Consider the following 18,941-nt stretch of genomic DNA (forward strand, 5'->3'; position numbering starts at 1 on the left):
TGTTTAATTAAAATAAATTAAATTAAGTGAGATAAAAGCTAATAGCCATGCACGAGCGACTTTCGAAATCATATCCAGTTAGCTATAGTGGGGAGGGGAGAGCGCGCGAGTGTGTTATATACAGGTTGGGTTCCTGAAATGCATTTCAGTGCACGCCGAAACTTAATACGCCCTAATTTCCAAATAGGGGAGAGGTTGGCAGGAATCTTTTTGTTTAATATGTTAAGTGATGTGTGGCGCTTAAACCTCAATGTTGAGGGCTTCGTTTTGAAGGATTTTATAACTGGAATTTAGTTTAACTATTAGCATTAGCATTAGTAGAGGCATTTGATGCAAGAAAGCAAGCTTATGCAGCATCAGCCAAAAAATTAAAAAATAAATAAATAAAAAAAAATAACCACTTCCATTTCACCCCTCTGTTCGATCGTTGAATCGATGAGTGGGTTATGATTATAAGATTGAACTTGTTGTGTTAGTTCTGTACTTGCTAAATTAGATTCAAAGCTATTAAAGTGATAGTATGCACGCGTGTTAGAAATTTTTGATGTCCCGAATTTTGTTGTTGTATTGCCTATGTAACATGCTTGACCATCTGATTGGCATCTAATTAAATATATAATGTTATTATGATCTTGTGCCCCATACTCATATGTTGTCTTGTATGAATTGAATTTAGAACTTAATTTGTTATGAGATGTAAATATTAATTTGATATCTGTATTTTTAAAAATCTGTTGAAGTCGTCTAGCATATTGTTGATGGTATGAGAGTGTGATAAGGGGTTTGTGTATCGTATTCTTATTCACGTGGTTATTAATTTTGCTTGGGTTATCAGTATTATTATGGAATTTGGTGATGGTTTCTTATATTAGTTGTAATGGGTATTTCCTGCCGCTGAATTTTTTGGTGAGGTATTGCAATTCTACGGATAGGTCTGTTTGTGTGTGACTATATTTGATAGCGTTGTATATCTGATTATATAGAACTGCTTTTTTGATGTATAGAGGATGGTGTGAGTGGTAATGTAAGAATTTACCTGTATGTGTGTTCTTTCTGTATATTTTCTGCCTAAAGCTGTACCTATTTTGTATATAGTGAGGTTTAGAAAATTAATTTTATTATCGGTTTCTATTTCGAGGGTAAATTTGAGTCTCGTGTTGTATTAAACGTGTTCAGTATCGATAGTGGTTTTGTTGCCTATTAAGAGGACATCGTCCGCGTATCTCATATATAGTTTAATCCCTGGGGGAAAGGGTTGGAATATTTTTTCTTCAGTAGAAGCGAGGTAGATTTCAGATAAAGGGGCAGAGATACCGAGGCCCATGGGGAGGCCAAAAATTTGTTCGTAGATGTTGTTTTGAAATTTAAATTGTTTGGCATCAAGTAACAGTGACGCAAGTTCTAAAATGTCATTAATGTTTAAGTCAGTATGTTTTGTCAAAGTGTCGTCTTTAATTAATAGTTCTTTAAGAGCCAGTAGCATGGTTTCGATGTGTACATTTGTATATAGGGAGACGATGTCGAAGGACGCAAGAATATCGTTTTCAGATATGGTCATGGAAGTTATACGTTTGTTTGCCTGTTTAATATTGTAGACTCTGAACTGAGAGAATTTCATTAAAGGTGAAATAATTTTGATGAGGAATACGGATAGATTGGCATAGGTGGACTGTTTATAGGAAACAATGGGTCTTAAAGGATAATCTTGTTTATGGAGTTTGACTATTCCAAAAATGTTTGAAATGTGTTTCATGTATCATACATGAAACCAATTCTGTTTTTAACTCCCAATTAACTAGTAAACCTAATATTCACCAACAACAATTAACCCACATACGAGACTTCATGAAAATTCCGAACATTGTAATACAAAAGGCAGACAAAGGCGACACCATCGCAATCGTGGACAAAAATACATATATAAAGAAAATGTTACACATCAAGTCAGATTCAACAACATACAGAGTTAGCAACACGTTTAACATTAACAAACTTAAAAATAAGTTTGATGGGATCCTAAGAAGACTCAGAGCGAACAAACAAATTAATTTACACAACCTCCAGCAAATAGGCATACGCAACAATATTCTCCCAAACATTTTTGGAATAGTCAAAACTCCATAAACAAATCTAATTTAGCAAGTACAGAACTAACATAACATGTTCAATCTTATAATCATAACCCACTCATCGATTCAGCATTCACAATAGTTAAACTAAATTCCAGTTATAAAATCCTTCAAAACGAAGCCCTCGTCATTGAGTGGTTTAAGCGCCACACATCACTTAACATATTAAACAAAAAGATTCCCACCAACCTCTCCCCTATTTGGAATTTAGCACGTATTAAGTTTCTGCATGCACTGAAATGCATTTCGGTAACCCGAAATGAACCCCAAAGAATATTTGCTGATGCTATCGAGGCAGTGTTAGGTGGGTCAGAAAACTGCTAGCTTGGGGGGAGACAAAGCCTAATAGATTAACAGTAGCCACTGGCAGAGGTGAAAGATATTCTTGCACTGCTTCTATTGGAATGAGCAGAAGCCTGAAAAACAAGATGCAGGATATTTCAGAGACTGCTGGGAGTCATTGCGGTACAAGTAAACACATATGTTGTGTTAGGGTAGCTAAGAATAGAAATAGGTGCATGTATACTTGCGTGTACACCAATGCTAGGAGTTTAGTAAATAAATTTGATGAATTTGAGGTATTGCTCAAAACATCAAAGGCAGATATTGTTGGGATTTCAGAGACGTGGTGTCACACAGATATAAGGAATGCAGAACTGGAATTTGGGGAGTACAACGTCTACAGAAAGGATAGACAGGATAGGAAGGGAGGAGGGGTTATGCTATTAGTTAAGAAACACATAAAATCCAAGGAAGTGAAGCCAGTCAACATTGCTGGACAGTGCAGTGTCGAGTCAGTTTGGTGTGACATAAGCATTGCGAGATCAAAATTGAGAGTAGAGTGTGCTATAGGCCTAATGACTCTGATGAGTATAATAAGAAACTGTACATGGAAATAGAGTGGGCCAGTAAATCAGAGTGTCTTATAATGGGGGATTTTAATTTCCTAGATATTGACTGGAATTTGGGGGTTGGTCACTCACACACTAGCAAGGCTTTTGTGGATTTATTGGATGATTGTTTTCTACATCAGCATGTTCGGGAGGCAAGTAGAGGGAGCAATACTCTTGATTTGATTATTAGTAGTGATTTTTCATGCATTAAAAATCTGAAGATAAAGGAATCACTAGGTGGCAGTGATCACAGTGTGCTGAAGTGGGATTTACTCAAAGAGGTAACTACCATTAGGGGTAAAGGGAAGGGTTATTGCTTCCGTAAAGGCGACTACGATGGACTGAGACAGTATTTAAATTCTATACAGTGGGACCAACTGATGTTACCAACAGCAAATTCAAAATGGGAAACATTCAAAGAACTTATCTTGGAAGCTACTAGGCTTTACATACCAACTAAGAAATATTTTTCAAGGTTTAGGCCTAAATGGAAGTCAGATGAACCAATGAGACTTATGGCAGAGAAGAAAAATGAATGGGATACATACAAATTAACACGTGACACAGAAGCCTATGATAGATACAAGTTGATCTGTAACCTAGTTACAAAGGAGGTTAGGCAGGCGAAGGCAGATTACGAGAAATCTTTCGCAAGGGATGCAAAGAAAAACAGCAAAGAGTTCTTTACTTATGTAAACTCTAGAAGGAAGGGGATGAATCAGATTGGTCCACTTGATATCGATGGGTCAACTGTTGATGATCCTGCTCAGGTAGCTAACAAACTAAATGAATATTTTGAATCGACATTCACACATGAAGAGTTATTCAGCGAGGGGAATTCCACAGGTATATTCAACTCTGGCAGTAAGCTAGAGAATCTTGTAATAACTGAGAGTAAAGTGGAGGAGAAATTGTTGAAGATAAACACAAGAAAGGCGCCTGGGGTGGATGGGATCTATCCAGTTATATAAAAGGAGGCAGCAAAGGAAGTAAGCAAACCCTTAGCCATAATTATGAGATCTTCCTTGGGCTCAGGGGAGGTACCCACAGACTGGAGATGTGCAAATGTGACCCCAATTCACAAAGGAGGATTAAAGGCTGACACAAGTAATTATAGACCTGTGAGTTTAACTTCTGTTCCAGGAAAATTAATGGAGGCACTGGTTAAAGAAGCATTGCAGGATCATCTAGACAAGACTTCAGTTATAGCTTGGACGCAGCATGGTTTTGTTAAGGGGAAGTCTGGCCTGACCAATTTGATTGGATACTATGATGCAGTCACAAAAGAACTGGATGCAGGGAATAACTTTGATATTATATACTTGGATCTTAGAAAGGCTTTTGATACTGTTGCGCATGGAAGACTGCTGCACAAATTGGAGCGTGTGGCATTGGAGGCAAGTTGCTGCTATGGATAAAGGGGTGGTTGAGGGGGAGAAGACAGAGTGGTAATCAATGGACACTGCTCATCATGGACTAATGTTATTAGTGGAGTCCCTCAGGGTTCAGTGTTGGGTCCATTATTGTTTTCTGTATTTATAAATGATATTGATGATGGTATATCACGTTTAATGTCCAAGTTTGCAGACGATACAATGGTTGGCAGGGTTGTCAAGGACACTACTGACACTATGCTGCTGCAACAGGATCTGGAAAGGTTGAGCAGATGGGCTGAGAGGTGGCAATTGAAGTTTAACATTGACAAATGTAAAGTACTACATATGAGAAACAGCAATCCCAGAGCAACATATCAACTCTGTGGTACTACACTGACAGTGGTAGAGAATGAAAGGGACCTGGGGGTGGTTCTGCAGGCAGATATGAAGTTCTCTGAGCAGTGCAGACGGGCTGCACGAGTAGCTCATGGTGAATTGTCAATGATATATAGGAATTTTTCTAGCAGGGATAAGGAGGTGATTATTCCCTTGCATAAGGCTTGGGTTTTATTGGTGCATTAGCGACTAAGGCTATAATGCTGTATAAGGCAATGGTCAGGCCACACCTAGAGTACTGTATACAGGTCTGGAGGCCTCATTTCCAGAAGGATGTAGAGCTGCTGGAACGAGTACAGAGAAGGGCAACAAGATTAGTGAATGGAACAAAGGGGTGCTCTTACGAAGAAAGGCTTAAGTTTTGCAAATTAGTGTCTTGGAGACTAGGCACTAGTGAGGTGATCTGATAGAGGTGTATAAAGCCTTGAATGGTTTGAACATGCTCAATGCTGATGGGATTCTTCCTCTTGCTCAGAATAATCACCTGAGAGGGCATAAATTCAAATTGAGGAAAGACAGATGCAGGATAGACGTGCGGAAATTTGCCTTTAGCCAGCGGGTGGTTGGTTGGTGGAACAGATTTCCATCCCTTGTCCTGGAAGTTGATAGCCTAAATAAGTTTAAGGCTCAGCTGGACAGGTATTTTGAACGAACAGAGGGGTGAAGTGGAAGTGGTTTTTTTTTTTTTTTTTTTTTGGCTGATGCTGCATAAGCTTGCTTTCTTGCATCAAATGCCTCTAGCTAATGCTAACCCAACCTGTATATAACACACTCGCGCGCTCTCTCCTCCCCACTATAGCTAACTAAAGACGATTTTGAAAGTCTCTCGTGCACTGCTATTAGCTTTTATCTCACTTCATGTAATTTATTTTAATTAAACAACCATAGAATTGGAAGGTGCACTTTCCTTTATTAGAAAAATTTTTAAAGCCCATAACTTAGTTTTTAAATTTATAATCCCCATAATTTATTGTGCATAGTGGTTAAGAATCTCTTAACCACTATGCACGTGGCAAAACTTTCAACCAACTAAGCAGATTACTATGAGGTGAGTGCTGAAAAATTAAGCTAAGCTATATCCACGATCTAGTCATTACATCACAGCACATAAGGACTCCTTAAAATAACATCAGTTAAATTATAATATGAATTAATAATTTTGAATTATGTCAGTTAGATTCTTATTAAATTATTATCCCTAAGATTGGATTTAAAAAAAAAAAAAATCAAAGGCTTTTATAATAGTTGTTTTTGATAATAGCAATTGGATATATTTTTAAATAAATTATAAATTCAATTATTTTAACTTATTTACTTTTTGCAAGAAGACATGTTTACTTGATTTTCTTTAACATAGAAACCCATAAAAATATGTCTATGACCATATGAGAATTCATATTCCTGAGTGGTTGCAGCAGCAGTGTGGGTGGTTACAGAGCTCACACATTGAGCTCTGTAACAAAAGAAACATAACAGTTAGAGCAAGGAAACTTCTGGTATTTATTACTGATAAAAAATAAAATATAACATTCATAGAATACACAGAAGAAAGTCAAAGGGAAAACTTTTTGATACTCCTTTTACATGCTAATAAACTAATTGATTGTAACACTTCATTTTAGAATTGATTTTGTAACTCCAAGCTAAAATAAAATTAAACTTCCCAACATTGAAGTGCTCTTGGTCACAGTTAATGCCACTGTCCCAAAAAAAAAAGTGAGAAACCATGGGTGAAATTTATTAGCTCGACAGATGTTGTATATGTGTCAATTCAGTTCATCAAAAATATTTCTGTTAATCAAACAGTTATACTAAGTTCTGTTCAATTCAGATTAAATTTGAGATTTATCAAATCTATTTCACTAATTTTGCACCCTCTGATGGTGGGATTGATGAAAGCATCTCTAGAAACATTGGACATTAAAGCACATAGCCTGATTTTTAAATATAATGTAATTTACTTTAAACAGTACTTAATTCTTATGGGTATATGATGCTTGTGCCCTCAATAACATTTTCAGCAATCTTTGCATATTCAGATATGAATTTCTGCCCTAGTTCTGTGGCCATTTATGGACCGTATTAATGCACAACAAATTTCAAGTAGCCATTTGATCCTCCCTTGTCTTCCAGGTCCATTTATTTTATGGAATTTGTCACTAAACTTCCAGATGCTAAATATGAAGTGTTACAAGGCATCATCCTGAAGAAAACATTGCCACATGTTTTGATAATACAATAATCAAAAAATTAGGCAAAAGATAAAAAAGTAGATTATTGTATTGTCAAAAAATTAGGGCACCACTAACTGCCTGCACATATCCCTGCTCACACCATTACATGTGGATCATGTTGAACAGTGCTTTATTTGTTCACATTGGTTGTTCATCAACACAAAATCTCAAATTCTGTCTGCTGTTGTGAACATTCATGAAAGTCGGTGCTTATCACCATGAAGCTCTTGTACAAAGTAAATTATATACAAGTGTAATTGTAACAGGTTAGTGCATTGGCATCATGTTTGTATATAATGAATTACAAAAATAGTAAAATGGCATCGTTTTTGTCATATCCCACATTCTTCCATCTGATGGTGGGATTGATGAAAGTGTCTCTAGAAGCAATGGACATTAAAGTACATCGCGATTTGCCTGATATTGCACTACCTCAAATAAGTAATGCTTCACTAGTGGTGAAGACTGTTGTTACTTATTCTCAGTGGATACCACCACCCAGACGGCTGTTTAGCCTCCCACCAATGAGAGGCTGTTTGATCTCTCATTAGTGGGTGGATAGGTACCCTGGTGTTACAGTAAGTGACAACCCAGTTATGAAGTATAACTTCACAATATGAGAGACACCAAATGGTGTACAACAGTATAGACTGAAAAGATTTAGGACCAAAGCTTCAACTTGCGTGAAATTCACTAAACGTAACAGGTTAGTGCATTAACATCATGTTTATACGCGGTGAATTACTGAAAATGGTAAAATGGCATCGTTTTTATCATATCTCGTATTTTGAATACTTTCACAACAATTTGTCTAATATTGCTAAGGTATTCACAATATGAGATATGATAAAAATGATGCCATTTTACCATTTTTGTTAATTCACTACATACAAACATGACTCTAATGCACTATATTATAGTATAACCTGTAATGTTTAGTGAAATTCCCATAAGTTGAGGTTTTAGCCCTAAATCTTTTCAGTCTATACAAGTGTAATTTGTTACATTTCAGAAGCGATGAATGCTACAGTAACTAGTTTTACGCTGTTGCAATGGCTTTCTTGTGAATCTTTTTGGGCTCTACAATTTTTCCAAGCATTGCTTTTGCATGTTCTTCATTAGTAGTACTTCTTGGTCTTCTGCTATATGGGCAGTCTTGAATGCTTCCATTTCTCTTAAGCTCATTACAGTTGTGTGAATGATATGCCTAGCAATGTAGCTGATTAATTTTCTGTATTACAGATCGACACCGATGAGCCAAAACATTATGACCAGCAAGTCATTATGCAAATCGAAGCAACTGCAGGTGAAATACGGTGCAGGTCGGGACATGGTATAAAAAACACCTGATACTGAGCTCTGTTAATCAGTGTTACTCTAGTTCTTCAGGTGGGAAAGGCAGTGGACTTGAGTGAGTTTGACAAAGGCCAAATTGTAATGGCATATGACTGGGTCAGAGCATATCCGAAACGACACAGCTGGTGGGGTGCTCACGGTCAGCCGTGGTTAGTACCTTTTTTTTTTTTAATGAAAACTCCAAACACGAGAGGTATTAGAACCTATAGTGCTCAGTACCTTGCTTGGGTTGGAGGTTGAGAAGACGAAAGAAGTTATTTGTTGACATTAGACTTGAACTTCTGTAGACTGTAATTTTCAGGAAATACAAAGGAAGCCTACTGAAAGTGGTCCAAGGAGGAAAAACCCACGAACCGCCGGTGAGGTTGGATGACCACAGCTCATCTGATGCTTGAGGTGAGCGAAGGCTCTCCCGATGGAATGTGGTAACAGAAGGGTGACAGTGGCACAACTCGCCGGTAATTGGAATGCTGGTGACGGGAGTAATGTGTCACAACACACAGTAAATCAAACCTTGCTGAAAATGGGGCTTCGTAGCCGCGGGCCATCCAAGTTGCCCGTGCTAACCATGGTGACAACGCTTATGAAGGACATGCGAGCATCGAAACTGGTCCTTGATTGATTGGAAGAAGGTCGTCTGGTCTAATGAATCACGTTTCCTATTGCATCATGTGGATAGCCGGGTGTGTGTGTGCATTGCTTACCTGGGGAAGTGATGGTGCCTGGATGCACCATCACTTTGGTTTGTTTTCATCACTGGGATGAAAACAAGCCGGTGACAGCTGTGTCATGCTTTGGGTGATGTTCTGCTAGGATACCCTGGGTCCAGTCATCCATGTGCTGGGCACTCTGACATCTACCACCTACCTAAACATCATTGCTGACCAGGTACACCCTTTCATGGCAACGGTCTTCCCCTCTGCTGGTGCAGTCTTTCGGCAGGATAATGCGGCATGTCACACTGCCCGGATTGTTCGAGACTGGTTCACGGAACATGAGGAAGACTTCCAGGTATTGCCCTGGCCTCCAAATTCCCCAGACATCAATCCCATCGAGAATCTGTGGTTTGTGTTGGAACAGCAACTCCAATCTGCAGTGTCTCAACCATGGACCTTACTGGAGTTAAAGGATCTGCTGGTTACGTGTTGGTACCACAAGACACATTTAGAAATCTTGTAGCGTCTATGCCTCGCCGAGTACGAGCTGTTTTGGCTGCACGTGGAGGACCAACATCATATTAGGTATGTGGTCATAATGTTTTGGTTCATTGGTGTATGTATAAGATGGGATCAAATACACAGGACTTGCAGTCTACTTACATAGTATGCTGCAATGACTTTGTCTCCTTTATGGCACATGCTTTCAAGTTTTTCAGATTTGTGAAATAAAATGCCAAAATAAAAATGATTGAATATAAAAAATATATTAAAATATAACGGAGGAAAAGAGAGTTATCTGCTGGAGCCCTGTTTTGTCAGGAACCACAGGGCATTGCGTACAGTCAAGGGACATAGTATTTCAATAACCACTAAACCTGCCAAAGGGCTGAATGAAAGGCTGTGGACACAGAGCCAGAACTAGGCAATCCTACCTGGGGGAAAAGTGTTATAAATATGCCCCCATTATATGCAGGTAGTCAATCTTTCAGTAGAGTAGTTAGGGTTGTCGACACCCGGGGGCAACATGTCTTCCTAGCAGCCCTGATTGTGATAGATAATTCCTTTAGTTTGCACTCCTGAAGCTCGGCACCTGGGGGAAATTCCCCTCTCTGCACCTCCCTTGTTATGCCTCTGCAATCTTTATGAATTTATAAAAATTACTATTGCAACAGTTCAAGATTTGCATATATTTATTAATAAAACAATTTAAATAATACAATGAATATAACAAAACAAAAATATCAAAGAAAAAGAAACTTACAAATATTCGTTTATATCTACAGAGAATTTATTTCTATATAAACTACAAAAAAAGTACATGTAACTACAAAAATATTAGAAAACCAGATTGTTTATATATCTAGATAAAATCATAGAAACAAAATATTGCGATATATAACAATTTTAACATGATAACATAAACTAAAAATATGCAACAAAGGTGTTATTTTTATTGAATTTTTCTTGCTTTGAAAGACTTCTCACAAGATGCTACTGTTACAGGCAGGGTAAGAAAAATTCATATCGCTATTTCTATATTTGATAAGATTCTATTAGGCAATACTCATGAACAAATTAGAGAAGTTGTAAAGGGGTTACAGATTTTATATCCTGCAGAATTGATAAAACATGATTTTTCAAATATCTGTTGAAATATCAACAGATACTTGAAAAATTTTGTTTGTCCTCCAGTGGTTAGCACTGGAGGACAAACCAAAAAGCTCAGAGGTGTGATGTCACAAAGCAGGTCATGCTTTATAGAAGTTTGTAATTGGAGTTTCTCTGTTATTTTCGAAATTTGTATAACAATGTTCCTCCCTGATATTTTTTTCCGTACGTGATTATAAATGCCGAATTTATAATTTTTTTTCATTCTCACAAAAATTTCTGGAATCATAAGTAGCACATACAAAGATAATGCAGTGTTTCTTTTAATAAAATTTTTATTTTAAAGAATACGAGTTGACCAGAAGCTATTATCCATGTCAGGAATATGCCTTAATCTTTTTACTGGCTTTAGAAAGCAGTTGACTAGCATGACTTCTCAGTATGTGAGATAGGTGGCTGCAGACATCTTACATTCCACTTACATTATGGAATGGTAATCCCTTTAACCTTTAATTAGCACTTTCTAATTGCTTAAATTGCCTAAAGGCCAGAGGTGGAAACAAAGCATACAAAGTTGTCTCTTGTAATCCGATCATTATATGGAAATTTTCTTTGTTCTATAGAAACTTTTAAATGTAATTACCAAAAGAAATTCAAAAATTTTGCAATAAAGAAGTTCATTAAACACAGGTCCAACTGTAATTAAATCAAAAATGAAACAATTTTAAAATGCAAACCACTAATGCAGTACTTTCTTATCCAGTGCACACTTAGACACCCACACACCTTTATAATAAAAAATTAATCAGAACAACAGAATGAACAATTATGGAGAAATATAACCTTAAATTAAATGGGAAAAATATACAAAATCAAAACTAGTACAGAAAGGGCCTGGATATTCAAAAATAACCAACAGCAGGGAAGATACTACTGAATATCAGATTTCCTATAGAAAAATCATGGTTTTTTTTTTTTTTTTGCATTGCTTGGGGGTGGACACCTGTAGTTTATGAAACAGTTAAAGTTTATTGTTTTCTGAGTGTACTTCATTTATTTTATAAGTTCCAAATAGCCAGATAATCTTACCTTAAATCTGATGATGTTTTGTAACCAATTTGGGCTCCATTATAAAGTCTAAAGAGAGAGGAAAGGAAGGATGATATAAGTTTTATATCATCCTTTAAATTCATTCCTCAAATTAGTATAACACCTTAATGGAATATTGATATTTTATATGTTTTTAACCTAACTAAATTATTGAAAATAAAATTATAAAAAAGGTAGTTGGTTATTTTAAATGAAATGGTTGCAAATGGTTGACAATGTACAGAAATTATCCATTACTCCAATTACTAAATAGGCACCTGAAAATTCAGTATTAATTTTGTCACTGTGCAGAGTAGAACAGATTTTAATCTTGTGTTTTGTAAGTTTTTATTAGCATTTAATAAAATAAGCAGATAATTTCTGTATATTGACTATTTGCAACTATTAAAATACCAACTATCATTTATAATTTTAGTTTTTGTAATTTATTTATGTTAGAAATTTCTAAAATATCAGTTTTGATTAAGATTTTCATTTTATGCTAATTTCTGTTTTAAAACTTATATTATCCTTCCTTTCTCTTTAGACTTGATAATAGAGCCCAGAGTTTTCCAAAATGTTGGATTTAGGGCAAGATTATCTGGCTATTTAAAACTTATTTCATGGGAATTGTACTGCATTTAAGAATGGCCTTAGGAACAAGTAAAATGAAATTTTGTCAGTTTATCACATTTTTTTAGATGTCTACCCATTCCATGCCTTTCACAGGAGGATCTATAAATTAAACTAATTTTGGAAAAAGAAGAAAACAGCTGGAGTTACCCTCAAATCTACCAAAGCTAACAGTAACACAATAAATGATTCAAATCAAGGTACCCAAAAAAAAAAAAAAATCTTTTTCATTATGAAGGTTTACTGAAACAACTGCAGACACTGAGCGAGACTTCCAAGAGTATTATTTTATCCTGTATTTTAAATTAATGATATTTTTTGCCTGAATTGTCAATTCTGCCAGTTCTAATTCATTTTTTATAATGCATATTCATTCCAGCATAGTTTGCTGGGACTGGTTTTGTTATAACAAAATGAGAGGATATGATTTTAATAGGTTAAAACCGGCCCATTACCTTAAAAGATATTATAGGCCTATTATATTTACATTTCTTGAACAAGTAGTAGTAAGAATAAACCATTAATGATATCTTAATAATAGGCTAGTTTGTAATAATAGATTCTGCAATCTTGTTGGATGTAAGCTGAAAAATTTAATAAATATTTTGTATAACATTAAGTCATTCCTTTGTTGAATGCTACTTAAATGATTTAATTTGATAAAGAAAATTGAGTCATTGATTCACTAACTGCAATGTTCCGATTGCAAAGTGGTTGCCCCCCCCCTTTCAGAAATTTATTGCTTTTGTTGAGGTGTTTGGTTAAAAATAACAGTAGCAAGTAAGAATTATGATTTGCTAGCCATTTTGAAAGATGGCTTATCCTACGCTTCAATCCTTGTTAATGTTATTGTTAATGTTGCAAAGATATCCTTGTGTAATGAATTTCAGAAAAATTGCTGTTTCTGAATTTCATTAAACAACAATATTTTTGCTAATGGTGGATTTGCTTCCTCTTTTGTTACAGTTATCTAGTCCCATTAGAAGTTACTTATTTGGTAACTGCACAGACATCAAAAAAATGAGCATATTTAAAAAAATAAGTGATGCAAATGGCAATTTAAAAAGTATCATTAATGCACCAGCTATCTTTATGAGTGGTGTCAAAGTAAAGGTACATGGAATGAACTGCTGAATCCTGTTGCCACACTGATTGAACTCTGGACTATGAGCATCAACGATTTGTTTTTGTTAATAGCTTGGTAACAATTTTATTTGTTTTTTGCTTGTGTTGAAGTTAATTTATGTACATAGAATAAACTTTCGATAAAATGTTGCTTTGTTCTGATTTATGGCTCAGCCCAAAAATAAGTGTTTGCTTTTAGCTTTGAATTCCAGACTTTTACTTTTTTATGAAGTTTCAGAATGTTGAGGATTTCGAAATATTATTTTTCAACATTTTGAAATTTGCAGCATATTGAATGGGGTCTCTCGGGTATAGGCGGTAGTGATACTGCTGAATGGTAACAGATGCTTTAGGTAATAGTCTGTTGATGTGCTCTTTAAATTTTTTCATAACATGTTCTGCCATCTCTTATCTGTGTTTATAACTAACTACAGATTTAGTGGGGCGCCTCCGTAGCCAGGTGGGCAGGAGTAGCAGTGCATAGCACACGCTTCTTGATTAGACCGGGGTTTGAGCCCGTGCCCACCAAATACGGAGGATGTGGAAAGGTCGGAGAATGACCACCGCATATCCCCAGAGCAATATGGCCTTAGTTGCTAATGCTCCTAAAAAAAAAAAAAAAAAAACAGATTTAGTTTATGATAATGGATAGTAGCACAAAAATAGCTTTGAAGATTGATGGAGACAGCTGTACTAAGTTGTACTGTTAGTTGTAACAGCTGTACTGTTAGTTGGGCTTAAAAAAGAGAAAAATGAGGAATTTATGTTGAATTTAGATCCATAATTTGATAAAACTGAATCATTTAATGTAAGATATAGAGGATATTATTGCATCAAAAAAGTGCTATTTATTTTTTAAATTCTGATTTGAATTTTGACGATTTTGCACTAGCGTCAAACAAAGTGAAAAATTGAGACCTATTAATATTTCATAGCACTTATGTACAAAGTTTTAATTTTTACAAAATTTCAAAATCCCACAAAAAAAAAAAAAAGCAGCTAATATAGAGCTTAGAGCCCACTGCTATCAAATCAGTAATCTGATATGATGAGTTTGCTGTACAGAGAAGAACCCACCTATGTACGGCAAATTTAAACTCGCCTCTGAAATGGTTAGTATGATTCTCAAACTGTAGTATAATCCCTTTTGAATATTTTCTGTAATTGGCAGTAATTCCAGATATCCGGGGGGTGTTTCAAAAGTGATGGTCAATAATTTAATGGTACAGACTACAATATGCAAAAAAAGCCTAGTAAACATGGGTCCTTAAGTGAATCGTTTTCGAGATATTGCACATTTCTAGTTGGGATCCACCACTGACTTGTTTGTTTAGGTTAGGTTATGCTCATTCTCTCCCTTTCCCCTCTCTCAATGCTTTGAGATATAACAGGCATACTAGTACTTGTCAAAGGATAGTCAACATGGAAAGAGGTTACGGCAACGAAGAGTATGCGGACATGCACTTCATCTATGATAAAGCCAATGGCAGTGCACTCGAGGCTGCACGTTTGTACCAAGAAGCATTTCCCTACCAAAGGCAGCCCAACAGGCGCACATTCATCGACACCTTAGAGAACATGGGTGCTTTGCACATGGCGTACGAGCAGGTAGGCCCAGAAGCATAACACCTGATGTCGAGGAAAGGGTGTTAGAAAGAATAGAACAAAATCCAGGAATTTCGACAAGGAGGATTGCTCTGCAAGAGTGTTTACTGAGTCATAGCAGTGGGTGGCAAATTTTACATCGCCAATTACTGTGTACCCCTACCATATCCAGTGTGTACGTCTCAGCAATACAGACTACTCGTCCAGAGTGAACTTCTGCCAATGGATGCAACAACAGTGTGTCCTGGACCCCCAATTTTTAAACAACATTTTGTTCACTGACAAAGCTAGATTTACTGTGATGGTATTTTTAATTTTCATGACTGGCACGTTTGGTTCGACGAAAATCCTAATGCAATTCACGAGTCACTACATCAGCAACGTTTCTCGTTGAATGTCTGGGCAGGACTACTAGGAGATCGTCTAAATGGACCACACTTTCTGCCAAACAGGCTAACAGGAGAGTTGTACCTTCAGTTCCTGCAGAATGTTCTTCCAGACCTCCTCAATGATGATAATGTTCCACTTCAGCAACGCCAGAACATGTGGTTTATACATGATGGTGTACCGGCACATTTTACGCGAGTTGTGACTCAGTATCTAACTAGAAGGTATGGTCAGTGGTGAACCTGTAATGTGGCCTCCCAGATCATCAGACTTAAATCCTATGGATTTTTTTGTATCTGAGGTCATGTAAAGAGCTTGGTGTACACTTCTGACATTAACACAGTTTTGGAATTGCAGTGTCGGATTGAAGAAGCCTTTCAGCAAATCAGAAATGACCCAGAAATGCCTGAGAGGATTCGCAACTCAATGCAGAGAAGACTAAAAAGCTGCATACGGATGCAAGGAGAGCATTTTTGAACACCTTTTGTAACATCCTGTAACACGTAACATCTGTAAAATCCTGTGGTGTTGAAACCAAAAATTAAAAGTGTATTATCTTAAGTTTAATAAAACCATCCTTAGCAAAGGATTCACAGCTTTTTGATAAACTAGTGCTCCCATAGTCAGTCGTGGATCTTAACAGAAAATGTGCATTATCTCGAAAATGGATCATTTGCAGCCCAATGTTCACTGGGTCTTTTTTTGCTTATTTTAGCTTGTACTTTTCACCTTTAAATTATTGACCTTTAAGTAAAATAAAAGTCATGTGGTATTTTCAGAAATGAACATCCTAATACAGGAGTTGGTTGTAACATCTTCCAAAAAATAATTTTATAGTAATCGGTATGTGAAACATTGGAAAAGGATAGCACTTTAAATCAACAGATACTGAAATTTTTTAAGAAAGATACATGAATCTTTCTTAAAAAATTGCAGCTTTTAAAAATAAAACTAAAAATAAAGAAAACATTTGTACCTGGTCTCCAGTGGCGTAGCTAGGGTGGAGCGAACTGCTCTGGGCGGCACCTTTCACGTGAGACACAATTTTATTTTTCGACAATTCTTTTATTTATGTAATTGTTGCTAGTTGTGAGAGGAGTTTTTCTAAATTAAAATTGATTAAGAATTACTTAAGATCTACCTTGCGTTTAAGAAATCTTGCCATACCAGCAACTGAGTGATGAAATAGACTTTGACAATGTCATCGACGATTTTGCTAACAGAAAAGCAAGAAAAATAACATTTTAGAATGTTGGAATTAAAGTTTTACTTCAAAAATAAACAGTTTTAATTTATTTCCCTTTACATCGTTTTGACTTTTTATAGTATTTTTGGTGTGTATTAAGAGAGGTGACAAAAGTTCTAGCTACAGTACTGCTGGTCTCTCTAAGTACTGCAAAAAAACCTTGGGAGGTGCAATATGGCCACAGAAGCCGATGCGCCAACAACTATAAAATCAAATCAAATCAAAGCTGGTCTCTCTTACTAATGGCATGGAATTCTGTGGAGCCCAGTACAACTGAAAAGTGCTTTGTTAATGCTGGATTTATTAACAAAATAAAAATAATAATAATAATTGCCATCAAAGAGGACTACACGAGACTCCTTTAGTATCCAACAACTGGGCGGAGTTAACAATTATAATGGATTGTTCATCAAATTTTGTCAGTGTGATCTCCAAAGCTGCAACTCTGGCAGTGCCATAGATGTCTCTGACACCTAGAGAACTGCTGCCAAATCATGTAGAAGAAAAAGAAGAGGTGAGTGAAAGGGAAGACAGAAGTGGAGGACTCACTTAGCATTAGTAGAGGCACATGATGCAAGAAAGCAAGCTTATATAGCATCAGCCAAAAAAAAAAAAAAATCCCTTCCCACTTCGCTGATCCATTCATTCCAAATGTTTGTCTAGTTCTTATTTGAATTTATTTAAGCTCTCAACTTCCACAACATGGAAGTTTGTTCTAGCAATCAACTACCTACTGGCTAAAGGAAAATTTCTGCACATCTATTCTACAACTGTCTTTCCTCAGTTTGAATCTATGCCCCCCTCAGGTTTGTAATCTGAGCAAGAGGAAGAATCCCATCAGCATTCATCCTGCTCAATCCATTCAAGGCCTTATACACTTCAATCAGATCGATTCACAATCGGTACCTAGTCTCCAGATGCTGCAATTTGCAGAACTTAAGCCTTTCTTCATAAGACCAACTGTTTGTCCCCCTCACCAGCTTTGTTGCCTTTCTCTGTACTCGATCTAGCAACCCTGCATCCTTCCTAAAATGAGGCTATGACCGGATTGAACATTCAAAATAATTAATGCTACCACTCTCCAACTCTCACTCCACCCCCTCCCACCCCAAAAAGGAAAATTTAATGATTTTTTTAGTTAATAATTAAACATTTGTTTATATTTTTTAGATTTTGATTTAAAAATAGTTTTCATATTGACTATAAATATTAACAAATTTTAGTTTAATTTAGAATTTAAAATATTTAATGGATTATATGGATATATATATAAGGATAATGAACAATATAGATGATATAAAAAGCATGAATTGATCCAAATATTTTAATGCAAGTTTAGTGCATTAATTGATATCGAGCTAAAATAATTTTAGGTAGGTGAAAAAATAAAAAAAAAGTACTGGTTTAATAGCTAGAAATCATTCACACTGAACATATTTTGCACTAAAAAAAGCTGAGAGTTAGGGTGGAATTTGAAAGTGTCTGCAATTTAGCCCAAACACAAGATAGGAGGGAGTATATGATGAGAGCCTTGTCGATCAATTTGCCCATGTAGAGATTGTGCAAGGCTCAAGGGGTAGAATTTTTCTCAGCCTGGTCTGTGCTTGTTAACAGGAGAGGCTGCTTCTACAGGGATGGGATACACTTAAATAGAAAGGGTGCAAGAATATTTACTGATGCTATTGAGGTAGTGTTAGGTGGGTTGGAAAACTTCTAGCCTGGGGGAGATACATGGACTAATAGATTAATAGTAGCCGTCGGCAGAGGTGAAAGTGATCCTTGCACTGCTTTTATTGGAATGAGCAGCAGCCTGGAAAACAAGGTGCAGGGGATTTCAGGGACTGCTTTGAGTCATTGTGAAACAAGTAAATATATTGGCTGTGTTAGGGTAGCTAAGAATATGAACAGGTGCATGTATACTTGAGTGTACAACAATGCTAGGAGTTTGGTAAATAAATTTAATGAATTTGAGGTGTTGGCTACAACATTAAAGGCAGATATTGTTTGGATATCAAAGATGTGGAGTCACACAGATATAAGGAATGCAGAACTGGAATTAGGGGAGTACAATGTGTACAAGAAGGATAGACAGGATAGGAAGGGAGGAGGGATTATGCTATTAGTTAAGAAATATAAAATCTAAGGAAGTTCATCCAGTTGACATGGGGGGGACAGTGCAATGTTGTCAGTTTGGTGTGATATAAG

General features: G+C 36.3%; 1 protein-coding gene across 4 annotated transcripts in view; it reads left to right on the forward strand.

Moving 5' to 3' along the window:
• Positions 1 to 18,941, forward strand: part of Tif-IA (RNA polymerase I-specific transcription initiation factor RRN3 homolog Tif-IA) — a 282,972-nt gene that overhangs the window by 104,469 nt on the left and 159,562 nt on the right. The window lies entirely within an intron of this gene.

Source organism: Mastigoproctus giganteus, chromosome 7 (assembly GCF_048544385.1).
Source record: "Mastigoproctus giganteus isolate SK-2022 chromosome 7, ASM4854438v1, whole genome shotgun sequence".
Classification (NCBI taxonomy): Eukaryota; Metazoa; Arthropoda; class Arachnida; order Uropygi; family Thelyphonidae; genus Mastigoproctus; species Mastigoproctus giganteus.